This window comes from Echinops telfairi, unplaced genomic scaffold (assembly GCF_000313985.2).
Source record: "Echinops telfairi isolate 266 unplaced genomic scaffold, ASM31398v2 ScPeMD7_443;HRSCAF=831, whole genome shotgun sequence".
Lineage (NCBI taxonomy): Eukaryota > Metazoa > Chordata > Mammalia > Afrosoricida > Tenrecidae > Echinops > Echinops telfairi.
The window spans coordinates 68,362,783-68,377,799 of NW_022104341.1; positions in this window are offsets into that span (position 1 = coordinate 68,362,783).

A 15,017-nucleotide genomic window follows, 5' to 3' on the forward strand; every position below is an offset into this window, starting at 1 on the left:
TTATCAGACTCACCACTATTTTTCTGACCTTTAGGAGAGAGAAGTTTTTTTACAGATTTCCAAAATATATCACTGTGAATAATGGTTATATGGAGCTACCCTTTCTACCTCATTTGTTCTTTGTCCCTTGTAGTCTATCAGGCAAGCAGCACCATGTCATGCCCCATATAATTGGTTCAAAGTATATATTTCATCTAAAATGATAGCATTCCAACCCTGAGAGGTGTCATCCCTCACCTGGTCTTTAGCTGTACTTTTTAGAGGCCATGCTAATAGTCTATCACACCAGCACGTTTGGATGATGTGACTCATAGTATTGTCCTGGATTCCATGAGTCATTCCATATTATCAAATCTTCTATTAAGACAAAATTGCTCTCTGGTTACATGATTCCATTACACAGGATCCTGTGGAAAGAAGGGCAAAGACATACATGGAATATGAATCAATTATAATGAATGCAAACCACTGCCTCCTCCAGGATAGATGAGGTCTGATATAATTAACTTGCCACCAAGCATCTGATTAGTCTTCTCAAGAGATGGCGCCATACTGAAGATGCAAATGTGGTCCCTGCTATTTACAGATTGACCGTCTAGCAGTAGCAGTAGCTAGATCAACCTTGGTGAGAGGGACCCATGCTGTGGGCACGGCCTCTGTTCTTGATGCATGGGGGCTTGATTTATGAGCCCATTGGGCAAGCCCTAGGTGGCCAACTATAGAAGCTAGCTGTTTTCCGAGGATGAATTTTCCTATCCACATGGTTATATAGTGCATTCTCTGTGGTGATGCTCTGGTGGGTATTGATAGGAGACACATTAGTAGTCCTGTAGTACACAATCAATACATCTTTCAGCTTCTATCAGTAAATACAATGGATCATTCTTAAACAGGTCTGTGTGTTTGCTTACTCTGGTGGCAGCAGGGAATCCCCAGAAAAACCGTGTGCACTGAGAACGTCAGTCATGATGAGGTAAGAGGTGGTCGGTGACATAGTTGTTGCTGTAATTATGATACTTCATTTTGAAGAAAGCCTGCAGGTGGTGAGTTATTTTGAAGTAATCAAAGGAACCTTGGTAGTGGAGTGGGTTGCCTATTGGGTTGCTAACTGCAAGGTCAGCAGTTCGAAACCCCCAGCTGCTCTGCCCTGGGAGAGAAAGATGGGGTTTTCTCTTTCTGTAAAGCGTTACAGTCTCAGGAACTACTGGGGCAGTTGTGTGAGTCAGAGTCAACTCAATGGCAGTGAGTTTGCGGATTTTTTGTTTGTTTGTTTGTTTTGAGAGTCAGAGGTAGTAACTGGAATTAGGCATAAAATCATAACACAAGATATGGGTGGTTGTGGCTCCTGACACTTGCTGTGGAAGAGGTAGCTGATGCATTTTTAGGATGTGCACATGTGTACATTTTGTTCATTCCTATGTTGCTGAAAACAGAATACCGTTTTCTAACATCACCCGGTGTTGCTTGGCGCACCACAGCTGCACTTATTCACGATTCTGGTTCTTTTCTCACTGGTACAGCAGTGGGTCTTCTCTGGGCTTTCTGTGAAAACCAGTATTTTGGGCCTTTGGCTGTGCATAGCGTATCTCTTTTGGTCAGTCCGTTTTATCCCGCTTCTTTCAGCCGTTCCTCCATAGTCTGCTATGGCAACCTTGGCATTTCAACTTTACTCAGCTTAGACCATCACTGCTTCGGAGGAAAATACCTATTGCTCTGTTAGGGAGCGGCATCTGTAATATCTTCCAGGGAAGAGAGGTTTCTGGCTCTTACTAGGGAGGAGCGGCCACATTTGTAAGCTCAACAAGTTTAGAAGACAAGGGAGTGTTAAAGTATTCACGAGACTCTTCATTGGTGTTTCCCTCCCACAGGTTAGAGCCACCGTTTCCAAACAGAACTCTGACCATGGCGGTAATCCAGCGGCTCCCAACCTGTGGATCGCAACCCCTTCAGAGGGTCAAATGACCCTTTCACAGGAGTTGCCTAAGACCATCGGAAAACGCATATTTCCTATGGTTTTAGGAACTGCGACACCGCTCCTCTTTCCGTCTCCAGGCATCCGCACATGCAGACACGCCCCCAGACCAGTACCCAGCGAGGAGACTGTTACCCATGCTACACCATACTTCAAGACAAAATTTCATTTATTTGTCATTAGAAGTAAGCCCATTTGTAGGCAACTGGACATCTCCTTACAGGAGGGTCGCGGGGAGGAGACGAGCCAGTCAGGGTGCAGTATAGCACTGATGAAACATACAACTTTCCTCCAGTTCTTAAATGCTTCCTCCACCCGCCCCCCACCCCCCCCACCCCCGACCCACTATCATGATCCCAATTCTACCTTACAAATCTGGCTAGACCAGAGGATGTACACTTGTACAGATAGGAACTGGAAACAGAGAATCCAGGGCAGATGATCCCTTCAGGACCAGTGATGAGAGTGGCGATACTGGAAGGGTGGAGGGAGGGTGGGGTGGAAAGGGGGAACGGATTACAAGGATCTGCATATAACTTCCTCCCTGGGGGACAGGCAACAGAAAAGTGGGTGAAGGGAGATGTTGGACAGTGTAAGATATGACAAAATAATAATTTATAAGTTATCAAGGGTTCATGAGGGAGGGGGAGCAGGGAGGGAGGGGGAGAAAATGAGGAACTGATGCCAGGCACTTAAGTGGAGAGCAAATGTTTAGAGAATGATTAGGGCAACGAATGTACAAATGTGCTTTACACAATGGATGGATGTATGGATTGTGATAAGAGTTGTATGATCCCCCAATAAAATGATTTTTAAAAAAGAAAGAAATATTTCACAATACATAATTACATATTGTTTTGTGATTAATCACTATGCTTTAATTATGTTTAATTTTTAACAATGAAAATATATCCTGCATATCAGATATTTACATTATGATTCATAATAGTAGCAAAATTACAGTTATAAAGTAGCAATGAAAATAATGTGATGGTTGGGGGGTCACCACAACCTGAGGAACTGTATGAAAGAGTCACAGCATTAGGAAGGTTGAGAACCGCTGGTATCATAGATCAGCTTGGTTGGCCTTACACATACTTTGATGTTCAGCCCACCTGCCTAGGAACCCCTAGGCTTGATCGTTGACTTATCTCTCCTGATGCTGTAGGAAGTGAGGACGTGCTGGTCTGCAGCCAGAGAGGTTATTTGGATTTTCTACCTGGATTTAAGTTTTCATTTACTCTCTGAGTGGCATATGATCATCTTATCAGTGGCTATCCAATATAGGATCAGTATGAGTCATAATCAACTTGAGGGCAATGTGTTTAATGTTTTGAGTTTGGTATTCAATATTGTTAGCCCTACAGATACTAATTCTTACACCTCTCTCAACACCTGACACATCACACCTGATCATGCAGGTTATTCTGTTAGACCATTCCAATCTACCCCACTGAAGGTTTAAAGAATTGTGTAATAATCTTTTGCCAGAAACTCCCCACCTCTACAACGGTGAGCCATTTCCTTGGTAAAATATCCCCCTCTCTCTATGTATATGCACATATAAATAAGCCTCGCTTATTTTCTTCTCTAGAGAACCCAGCTTAAAAAAATACAAATCCAGCTTCAAAAGTCCATTTTATTCTCTTCTCTCTCACACGACTCTCAGCATCAACTGTCACTAGTTGCAGGACCAGGACTCAACCAAAGAAGTAGACTCACTCATGGTCACCCCCTAGGGCAGGGCAGAACAGCCTCTGTGGGTCTTTGAGACTACAACTCTTGACGGGAATAGAGTAGAAGGCCTCATCTTTCTGCTAAGGGGTGGCTGGTGGTTTTGAATTGCTAACCTCCAGGTTAGCAGCCCAGCGGGTAACACTACACCACCACGACTCCAGAAGCAGAAGTTGCTTCTTATATCCTCAGAGGCACAAGCCCCAGGTGGGCAGTGCCCCCCACCTCCCTGCACACACACTCTCAGACGTTTGTCTCCTAGTTTCATAGTCACAGAACAGCCTCCCCAAAGTACATTTTGGGTTGGGAGTTTGTAGTATTAAGTTAAATTTGTAGGGGAGAGGGGCCAGCCCCCACCACTACTACTACCCATGGGTTCAGTAAGCACAATTGTATGGTTGATATTACAATGATGCAATCAGACATATTACATGGTAGCATTGCTCACCTCAGCCCTGCTTGGTGGTCCTCGTGGGGTGAACCCGACTACGAAAGCAGGAGCAGCCTCGGGGACTGAGAACCGGGGAGCCTCTCCTGGCCCAAGAGCCAGAGAGGGCCCCGGGAATCAGGGAGAGCCTTCAGCCCCAGAGCTGGGGAGAGCCTTTCGGGTAAAGCCACAAGTCAGGCTGACCTTTTTCTAGCTGCCTGGCAGGCTTTCCCGTGCAAAAAGAAACTTTCCACACTGTCTTTGCTAACTACGCATGCAGACAGGTGATCTGCATATCTAAATTCTGAGGGCCATAGAGTAAACAAATAATTACTGCCTGCCTTAGTGGGCCTGATTGGTGCAGTGCTTATTGTGTTCAGTTGCTAACTGAGAGGTCCAATGTTTGAGCCCACCAGCCAATTATTTCATAGCAGAAAGATGAGATGATTTGTTCCCATAAAGATTACAGCCTTGGGTCCTCTGTGGGGCAATTCCATTCTGCCTTATGGGGTCACTATGAGTCACAGTCAATTTGACAACAGCTAGTTTGTCAAATTGGTGGTTGAATGAAGAAGAATTGTGTCAAAAGACTGTATCATAATTATAACCATAACCAGAGCCAAAACCATAGCCAAAGCCATAACCGGAACCAGTCTGCTGAGCAACCTCTCCCTTACAGTCTGATGAGGTGTGCAAGATTGACTGAGCTGAGTTTCTTTATTCTTTTCCATTACACTTCCCTCATTATCAGGCCACATCTGAAACCCTAGTAGCATAGTGAATTCTACTTTGTGCTTTTAACCATAAGTTCAGCAGTTTGAAACCACCAGCTGCTCCATGGGAGAAAGATGAGACATTTGATACCCAGAAAGGTTTGTAGTCTCAGAAACTCACAGGGGCAGGTCAACCCTGTCTTATAGGGTCTCTATGGGTTATAATTGACTCAATGGCAATGAGATTAATAATCTTTGATTTTTGGGGGGCTCATCAGATAATAACCTTCCAGGGAAAATCTGCTACTAGGTCATTATACAACTCACTGTCATGGAGTCAATTCTGACTCACAGTGACCCTATAGGACAGGGTAGAACTGTCCCTGTGGGTTTCTGAGACTGTAACTCTTTATGGGAGTAGAAAGACAGCTTTCTACCATGGAGTGGCTAGTTTCAAACTGCTGACTTTGCAGTTAGCATCCCAACAACTTACCCACCATATGCTGCCAGGGTTACTGGGTCATTATAGCATGTGATAAATCTCCTTAGCTCCTTGGACCTTAATTTCTCCACTGATAATGAAGGAATTGGGACTACATGTTTTTAAATCATTTCCAGGCCAAAAGCTGTGGCTCGGGCTTTCCCACATAGTAATCTGGCCACCACTACTTGGAATGTAGTTTTGTTACTAATAAATGACAAGTTTGGACTGGGTTAGATTAAACATGAAGTCCTTGTTACATTTGAAATTCTCTGATTCTAATCTATCCTTAGCATGACACTGATGGAATACATTTTCAATCTAGAGGTTGAAATGTTCTTTCTGAACAATTGGACAGTGTTTATGTCTAGCTGTCGATCTGTCTCTCATTTTTGTTCTTTTTCTTTTGCTGAGATTTTAGCCCACAATGAACCTTTATGAGAGGGAGGCTACTTGTCTCAAAGGGTGAGAACAGAGGATAAGGATGACTCCCCATTTTATTAATGAAGAGATGGCAACTTGGAGAGTTAAGTAAGTAAATGGGAGAGCTGAGATCGAAACTCAGCATTCTGAATTTAAAGACCATGTCTGTGAATATAGGCTATTACGTCCTTGGTGTGAGTACTTTCCAGGCACCATTAGAGGTCCTGGGATGAATGAGGAAAGACAAGTCCCCTGCCCTGAACCAGTCTGAATGAGATCTGAGCACACACGTGACCCTAGACACAGCAGCAGGCTTCTCTGGACACAGTGAAATACTCCCCTTAGTAAGTCAGCAGGAGAGCAGAGAGCACCTCCCTTGTAAGGGAGAGCCATTGAGTTATTTCCTTGACAGATACGTGCTGTGAATCTGTGCTGACCTCCTGGTATTGAAGAAGCAGGCAGGGCCCTGGAGAGCACCGAGGGACTGAGGCTGCGGTCAGTCGGACAGGACGATGCCTCCCCGCGCATCTCAGTCACCATAGCAACCGGGACAGCCACCAGGACTTCAACACTGTTTACAACAGTCTCTCTTGGTGGGGCAGTGAGCATACCTTACGTTAATTAATAAAATATTCATCATATCTGAAATATTATTTTACAAAGCAAAAAATACCCAAAACTCAACATGTGGAAATGCTCACAAAATCGTAGTGATTGAATAAGATTGGCTACAAATAACTAGAATAATTACAATTTTGGTAAAAATGAAAAATAAAAGCATCTGAGCTATTCATATGAGTTTGAATAGTCTATATACTTCTCTATTTGTAAATACGCTGAAAGGGATATACACATACAACTTTCTTAGTCATGAGATAAAGTTATCCTAATGTGATGATGGCACGCGGCCCGGCGGCATAATGGGTAATATGTTGGGCTGCTAACAGAAAGGTCAGCAGTTTACAAACCACCAGCAGTTCTACAGAAGAAAGATGATGCTTTCTCGTTAAGGCTTGAAGATTTAGTCTCAGAGCCCTATGGGGCGGTTCTGCCTTGACCTACAGCAGTGGTTCTCAGCCTTCCTAATGCTGTACCCCTTTTATACAGTTCCACGTGGTGTGGTGACCCGCCAACCATAACATTATTCTGGTTGCTACTTCATAACTGTAATTTTGCTACTGTTATGACTAAGGGGACCCCTGTGAAAGGGTCATTCAACCCCCAAGGGGGTCGCGACCCACAGGTTGAGAACCGCTGTCCTACAGGGTCAGTGTCAGTCTCAACTGACTTCATGGCAGTGAGTTCAGTTTAGGTTTTCAAATGTGATTGTGGAGTCCCTGGGTGGAGCATACCTGGCTGATTAGTGGAAGGTTGGGGGTTTGAGTTCATCCCGAGGCAACTTGGAAGAAAGGCCTGGCAATCTACTTCTGAAAAATCAGCCCCTAAAAATCGTATGCTGCTCTACTCCGACACACATGGGGTCGCCAGGAGTCAAGATAAAGGACAGCACTAACTGGCTTGCCTTTGGTGTGATGACTCCTGAATAGGAAGTCCCCTGATGAGTCCAACGGTCGACTTCACACTAACGCCCTTGTGTGCTCTTGGTGTCTTGAGCAGCCGGCCACCTTGCAGTAGATCTCTGAGTGATCCTTCAGCAGTTTCCACAAAATCGTATGTGCTCTGTCGTCTGTGCTGGAAAGATTCCAGCTCCAAGGCTGTGAACCGGCGGCTGTGTTTTTCTAGAGACTGCAGTGGAGAGCAAGCCCCAGGCAGAGACAATGATGAAAAGGCTGTGAGGCATCACTTAGTTCCAGTGCGGCTGGCTGGCCATGGGTCCGTATAACGTAACGTGTCCCTCAGTGTGTGGAGATGGTGCTTTATGGCTTACAGGTCACCTTCCCATCCACAAGCATGTTTTATAGTCACACAGAAGATTTCCCTTCCCACAGTAAGCTGGCATTTCAAGTTCCTGTGTCTGCATCCACTGGGTTTATTCCTTTCTCTCCCCAAATTCTACATGGTTCATCACAAGTGCTTCCTCCTAGACACCTATCCTTGAATTCAGGCAGGATTGGCCGCAGCTTCCTCAGAGTGCCCAAGCGCGTTGTCTGTATCAGCCATTTTCCCAGGTAGCAGGAATACCACTTCCAATAGCTTTAGTGTACATGATCTGCACAAGGAGAAATGGTGTTGAATTCATGCTCATATACTCAGCATTTAGCATCATGCATGGTATATTTTCCACTGCCATTAAGTCAATTCTGACTCATTGCAACCCTATAAGACACAGTAGAACTGACCCTACGGGTTTCCCAAGCTGTAAATCCTCACTGGAGTAGAAAGTCTCATCTTTCTGCCTCAGAGCAGCTGGTAGTTTCGAACTGCTGACCTTGAGGTGAGCAGTCCAATGTGAAATCTACATAGTTGGTGCTCAATTTGATTGAGATGGGGTAAACAACTCCACAAAAGCAAGTAAGGCAGTTAATATTGCTTTCATATGACAGATGAGAAAGCTGAGTCCTAAGGAAGGGTGAGATACCGTACCTGAAATCCTTCAATCAGTTTAAGTGATGAAGTTGGGATTTGAACCTAGGTCTGTCCAGTCTGATACATAAACTGTGCTCTTTCATAGTCTTAGTTGGCATTCCTCACCATTATTGTCATTGTCACCATTTTCCCAGTGTCAACAATAAAAATATCGGTTGAATTAAAATATTGCACTACCAAACCAAACCAAGCCCACTGTTCTTACTCAGTTTCTAAGCACGTAAATCTTTATAGGAGCAAAAGCCTCATCTTTCTCCCAGGAAACGGCTGGTGGATTTGAACTACCAACTGTGCTGTTAGCAGTCCAACATTTACCCAACAACACCTTCCGGAGCACTTTATCATTTACACTTAACTGCATGACTGTCATTCTTCTTCTTTTGCTTTTGGCTTTAAATAACAGCAATCTGGCTAAAAGTTCAAGTCAGGGTCTCAATCCTGCTGATTCCATTCTTTCTTCTTAACATAACTTCTTCCACAAGCATGTGTTGGCTATGGCAATATGACAGGCTGTGCACTGGATACATCTCACAGTCCTCTGGTCTACAGTTCTCGTGGTACCTAGTATATAGTTCTGGCATATCAGTGTGTACAATAGACTGATTGACTTGAATTATTGACCTTAGAGTCCTAGAATGAGGAAATGTTCAATAATGGAGAATTCCACAACCTTCAGGAAGGTAGATACACAAGTTTGCCTGTATTCTGAGGGCAAAGCTGTCAGTCTCTTTTTGAAACTTTTGCTAACTACTGTTCCTTCTCCCAGAGCCGTGGGGGCATAGTGGTTACACGTTAGGTTGTTAACCTCAAGATGAGCAGTTTGAAATCACCAACCCCTCTGAAGGAGATTTCTACTCTTGCAGTTACAGGAGTTCCACCTGTAGTTACTCCCTGTCACGCACAGGGCAGTTCGACCTTGACCTAGAGGAGTATGAGTCCCAGTCGACTTGATGGTCATGAGCTTTGAGTTACCCAAAGGCTGAAGTGAAGGTGGTTTAGTGCAAGGCCCTTGGTTTGCTTCCTGGGGTTTTCATTGACTTGCTAAGTCAATGTTGGATAAATGCTGTTATGCCGTGAAGACTTTTAGATTCTTCATATATGAAAATGAGAGGGCTGATAGATCTGACTTCCTTTATGGGTGTGACCTTACCTAAGGTCATTGAGTTTTCTCTCAGGAAACCCTTCACATGGGCAAGCCATTCAGGTTATTAAAAGTGGTTGGAATCATGGATAATGAGGAGACATGTCTTCTCCTCACTCCATTATACGCCTTTTTTACTGTGATAGACTTCACGCTCACTTACCCCTCTTCAGTCTTTCCCAGACCTAACACCCAGCATTGTTTTATTTTATAAATAATTTTACCGGAGGCTCGTACAACTCTTATCACAGTCCATCCATCTATCCATTGTGTCAAGCACATTTGTACATTTGTACATTTAGTGCTCTGGAAGGTGTTGTTGGGTAAGTGTTGGACTGCTAACAGCACAGTTGGTAGTTCAAATCCACCAGCCGTTTCCTGGGAGAAAGATTCTCAAAACATTTGCTTTCTACTTGAGCCCTTGGTTTCAGCTCCTCATTTTTCCCTTTCCTCCATGCTCCCTGCTCCCTCATGAACCCTTGATAATTTATAAATTATCATTATTTTGTCATATTTTACACTGTCCGACATCTCCCTTCACCCACTTTTCTATTGTCCATCCCCCAGAGAAGAGATTATATGTAGATCCTTGTAATCGGTTCCCCCTTTCTACCCCACCTTCCCTCCACCCTCCCAGTGTCGCCACTCTCACCACTGGTCCTGAAGGGATCATCTGTCCTGGATTCCCTGTGTTTCTAGTTCCTATCTGCATCAGTGTACATCCTCTGGTCTAGCCAGATTTGTAAGGTAGAATTGGGATCATAATAGTGGGAGTGGGGGGGGGCATTTAAGAACTAGAGGAAAGTTGCATGTTTCATCGTTGCTACACTGCACCCTGACTGACTCGTCTCCTCCCCGCGACCCTTTGTAAGGGGATGTCCAGTTGCCTACAGTTGGGCTTTGAGCACCCAGTATTCTTTGACATGCATGTGTGTGTATGTGTGAGAGGTGTTGGGGAGGTTGCATCGAGGGAGGGGGACAGTTTTCTGGAATTCTGGAAAGCATGCTCAAAGGAGATCTTCAGATTTGACTTGTAAATAGGTAGCCATTATTTGATGGTGCGGTTTCAAACAGTTCTCAGTTGGGAGGCTGGCAGCTCTGATTGTTTTTCTAGCCCCGTCTTCATCACCATCGTTTGCTTCATTCCTACACTCAGGTTGTGTCCCCACCTTCTGTTTCCTTTCTGTCTTGGAGCTGAGACGTAAGCGAGATGCAATTTAGTAACGGGGCTGGAGGGGGACTGGATTGCTTCACAGACATTTTTGGTTTAATTGACTTGTTTGCTTTTGGATGAGTCATTTTCAGACTGAGTTGTTTTCCCTTAACTAGATGGTAGTGATTCTTTTTCTTGCTGTGCTTTTTTTTTTTTTCCCTTCCTTCCTCCTTGCCAAGCACCCCTTGTCTTTCCAGGAGACTGCTCTTCTCTTTGCCAACATTGGAGGGGCCACTGCATACTTGGCACTTGGCTACTTGGATGATGGCTGAATATTGGGAAATTTAACTGATTCCCAAGACGTATGGGCTTTATCCTGATCGTTTAACTCCCCAGCTGTTCTCATCCCCAAGATCAAATTTAGACAAAGCTTCTTCCATCACATTTTCCTTCCTCCCTGCCCCATCTGCACAGAGATAGTTAAGGCTCCTAAGGAGGTCCTATCAAACAGGTGTTTAAAGTCTTAAATTTCTAATCTGGATATTTCTGGAAACAGGTAAACAGAGCAATTGAGTTCGACAGAAAGGTCTTAGCAGCAGGGAGTAAGAAATTTAGCTGCAGAATAAAAGATAGAATCAAAGTTTGACAATCTTCATTCAACAGAGGGACATAAGATACTGTTCGACACAGGTCCTGTCACCTACAGGTTTATGTGTGGAAAGAAGGCATGAAAGGTAGAAAGAAGGAAAGAAAGGGTGGTGGGATAGCTCCTTAACTGTCTCTTTTCAGTAGCTGTAAAATTTGAAATGGACAAGTTCTGTCCTGGGCAAGCTTGTCTCTTTAACCGTTCCTTCTAAACCCTTGTTCTAGACCTTGTGGTCCACACATCATCAACATCTATGTGACCTAGAGACTTGTTAGATATGCACGTCTCAGGTTCTACTTCAAACTCACTGGTTAAGAATCTTCATTTGAACAAGATCTCCAAATAATGAAAATGCTCATTAATTCACTTATGTTTCAGAATAGATTTTGAAATTTTCTTTTCAATGGTGAATGCGATTTTCTCCTTTTTCAATATGCCATTCCCAAAACAGTAGACCAGGTGATTGTCTATTTCAAATGGCCAATCCCAGGCCATTTCAGCTTACTAATGCTTAGGATAGTGATATTGATGCTTTCCATTCCGTTTTTGTGACTTCCAATTTTTCTAGATTCATACTTGGGGAATTTCACTTTCCAGTTAGTACGTTTGCAGCTGTTTCTTCTTATTGTCAGTGATCCTGCATGAAGAAAGCAAAAGGTCCTTAAAAAGAAGGAAAATACCAAAATGGATGTCAAAATGGATTCTGAAACTTGCTCTTGTGCACAGAACGGCTCTACCAACAGGAAGAAAGCTGAAGTTAAAGAACTAAATGAAAGGGGATAAAAGGTGGCTCCAGAAGACAAAGTAAAAAATAATAATTCAAAATGCAAAGTGCTGTAGGAAGAGCAGCCTTGGCATTTCTCCAGCTGGAAGAAACGAAGAGAAAGTTCAATCCTCAAACAGCAGTGTGGAGAATTGCTTTTGGCAGAGGGGCTAAGCGTTGGGCTGCTAACTGAAATGTGGCTGTTCAAACTCACCGCCACTTTGTGGCAGAAAGCTGAGGCGATCTGGTTCTGTAAGATTTGTAGCCTCTGAAACTCTACAGGGCAGTTCTACTTTGTCCTGTACCTAGCGGGTCACTATGAATCATTAATGACTCAATGGCAGTGGGTGCAGGTTTGGATATTAAGCTACTCAGGGAGAATCAAGGAAAGATGGGAGGAATACTCTGAATTGCTATCAAAGAGAATCGGTTGACATTCAGCCATTTCAGGAGGTAACACATGATCAAGGACCAATGGTATTGGAGGAAATTGAAGTTGTATGGAAAAGGCTGATGAAAAACAAGGCGGCATGCTTTGACAGAACACTGATTAAGATGTTTCCACAAAGGGACGTAACATTGGAAGTGCTCACTTGTATAAGCCTAGACATTTGCAAGTCAGCTACCTGTCCAGCTGACTAGAAGAGGTCTATATTTGGGCCCATTCCAAAGAAAGTTAATAGATAAGAATGAAGAAATTATTGAATAATATCAGTAATATCACATGTAAATTTACATGCAATACTGCATGTAAATTTTTGCTGAAGATAACTTTAACAATGATAACCATGGTACATTGACAGGGGACTGCCAGAATGGAGGATGTCATTACTTCCATGGCTATTGGCTGCAAGCAGAGAATAGTGGAAAGGTGTTTAGCTATGTTTTATTGACTATACATTGGATTGTTTGCATTGTAACAAATCACAGATAACATAAGAATGAGAATTCCTGTTGTGCTCATGCAGAACCTGTACATAGACCAAGAGGCAGTTGTTTGGCTAGCACAAAGTGATACCTTGTGTCTTAAGATCAGGAAAGATGTGCATCAGGATTGTATCCTTTCAGCCAATTTACTCAATCTGTATCCAGAGCACATAATCCAAGAAGCCGCACTATATAAAGAAGAACACAATGTCAGAATTGGAGCAAGACTTATTACTAAACTGCCACATGCAGATGGCACAAACGTGCTTGCTGAAAGAGAAGAAGATCCAAACCATTTAATAATGAAGATCAAAGAATATGGTGTGTGGATGGGGGCGGGGTTAAAACAAAAAGAATACAGCCTTCAGAATGGCTATCCTGCAAAATAAAGAAATAAATGTAAAGTCTTCTTAGTGGATCACAAAAACATGATAAGTAGAGAAATTAGTGAGGTTGTAAAAGATTTCCTTTTTCTTGGCTCCACAATCAACACCTACAGAACAGTCAAGGCATTAAACTGTGCATCTCATTGGGTAAGGGCCCCTGCTGGCGCAGTTGGTACGAGTCGGGCTGTTAGCTGAAAGGTCAGCAGTGTGAAACCACTAGCTGTTCCATAGGAGAAACACAAGGCTTTCTATTGTAAAGATTTACAGTCTTGGAAACTTACAAGGGCAGTTCTATCCTTCCTTATAGGGATGCTATGAGTCGGTATTGACCAGATAGCCGTGAATTTGGTATTGCATTGGGCCTATATGTTGCAAAATACCTCTTTAAGGTGTTAAAGAGAAATATGTCGCTCGGAGGACGATGGTGTACTTGACCCAAGCCATGGTATTTTCGTTCACCCCCATAAGCATCTGAAAGGTAGACAATGAATAAAGAAATTGGAAGAAGCAGTGATGATTTGGAATTATGATTGTGATGAAGAATATTGAATCGTGGACTGTCTGAAGGGCAAACAAATTTATCTTGGAAGATGTACAGCCAGAATGTTCCTTAGAAGTGAGGAAAGCAAGACTTAATCTCATGCACTTTAGACATGCTGTCAGGGTAGACCAGTCTTTGGAAAAGGACGTAATGCTTGGTGAAGTAGAGAGTTAGAAAAAAAGAAAGTCTTTTAATGAGCTGGATTGGCTCAGTGGTTGCAACAATGGGTCTCAACATAGCCACTATTGAGATGAGGCTGCATAGTCTGGCAGTTTTTTATTCTTGTACACAGGGCACTTGGAGTAACTATGATTCAGAACCAGCTGAACAGCACCTAATAACAACACTATTTAAATCGTGGTCCAATTCCCACTGCCTCACTTAGAACAGCCCATTCTGGGCACATATAAAGTCTGCTCCAGTTATGTTCTATGATGATGGTCTGTTCTATGATGATGGTCTGCATAGCCCATGCCACTGGTTCTATATCCCTCATTTGTTATTATGTACCTTATATATATCTTTCTTGCTCTTCCCTAGAGTGTAAGGGCCTTAGGAGCAGACATTACCTGTGTTGTAACAGTTATAGTGTGCTAGGTGAGGGGATAGAACTCACGCAAACAAGCAAACAAGGCTGCTGTTGGTTTCATCATTGATATATCTTTTTACCTGGTATGGACCCTTGAACAGAACATTTTGAACTACCCAGTATTAGCATCTACAACCCAAATCTGAGGTCAATAGGGGAAATTAAGTACAGCATGAATGAGGAAGAGACACCACCATCTCTCAACCATCATCTCAGTCTTCCCGGCTCCAAGTCTTGTATGCAAAGAAGACTGATAAGAGAGGACGATGTCCAGGGTCAGAAGTTGCTGGTTAGGAGGAATGCGTCTGTTTCTCTCCCTTTGCCTGTGAGTTCCCCACAGCAGAGTAGGGGGCTGCTATGAAGATTACTTGCAGATGTTGGGGTGCTTTCAAGAAGGGGAGGTCGTTCTGTATTTTTGTTTTGTTGTTGTTTGTTCATATTAGGGTGTATCTCAGAGGTCATGGAAGGTCACCCTCTTGGGGTTGTGCTGTATGTTTCTTGGTGTTTTGGTATATGAAACCCAGGACTGATGAACACACAGGGACAGCGAGTAGAATAAGGAGAGCACATTGGT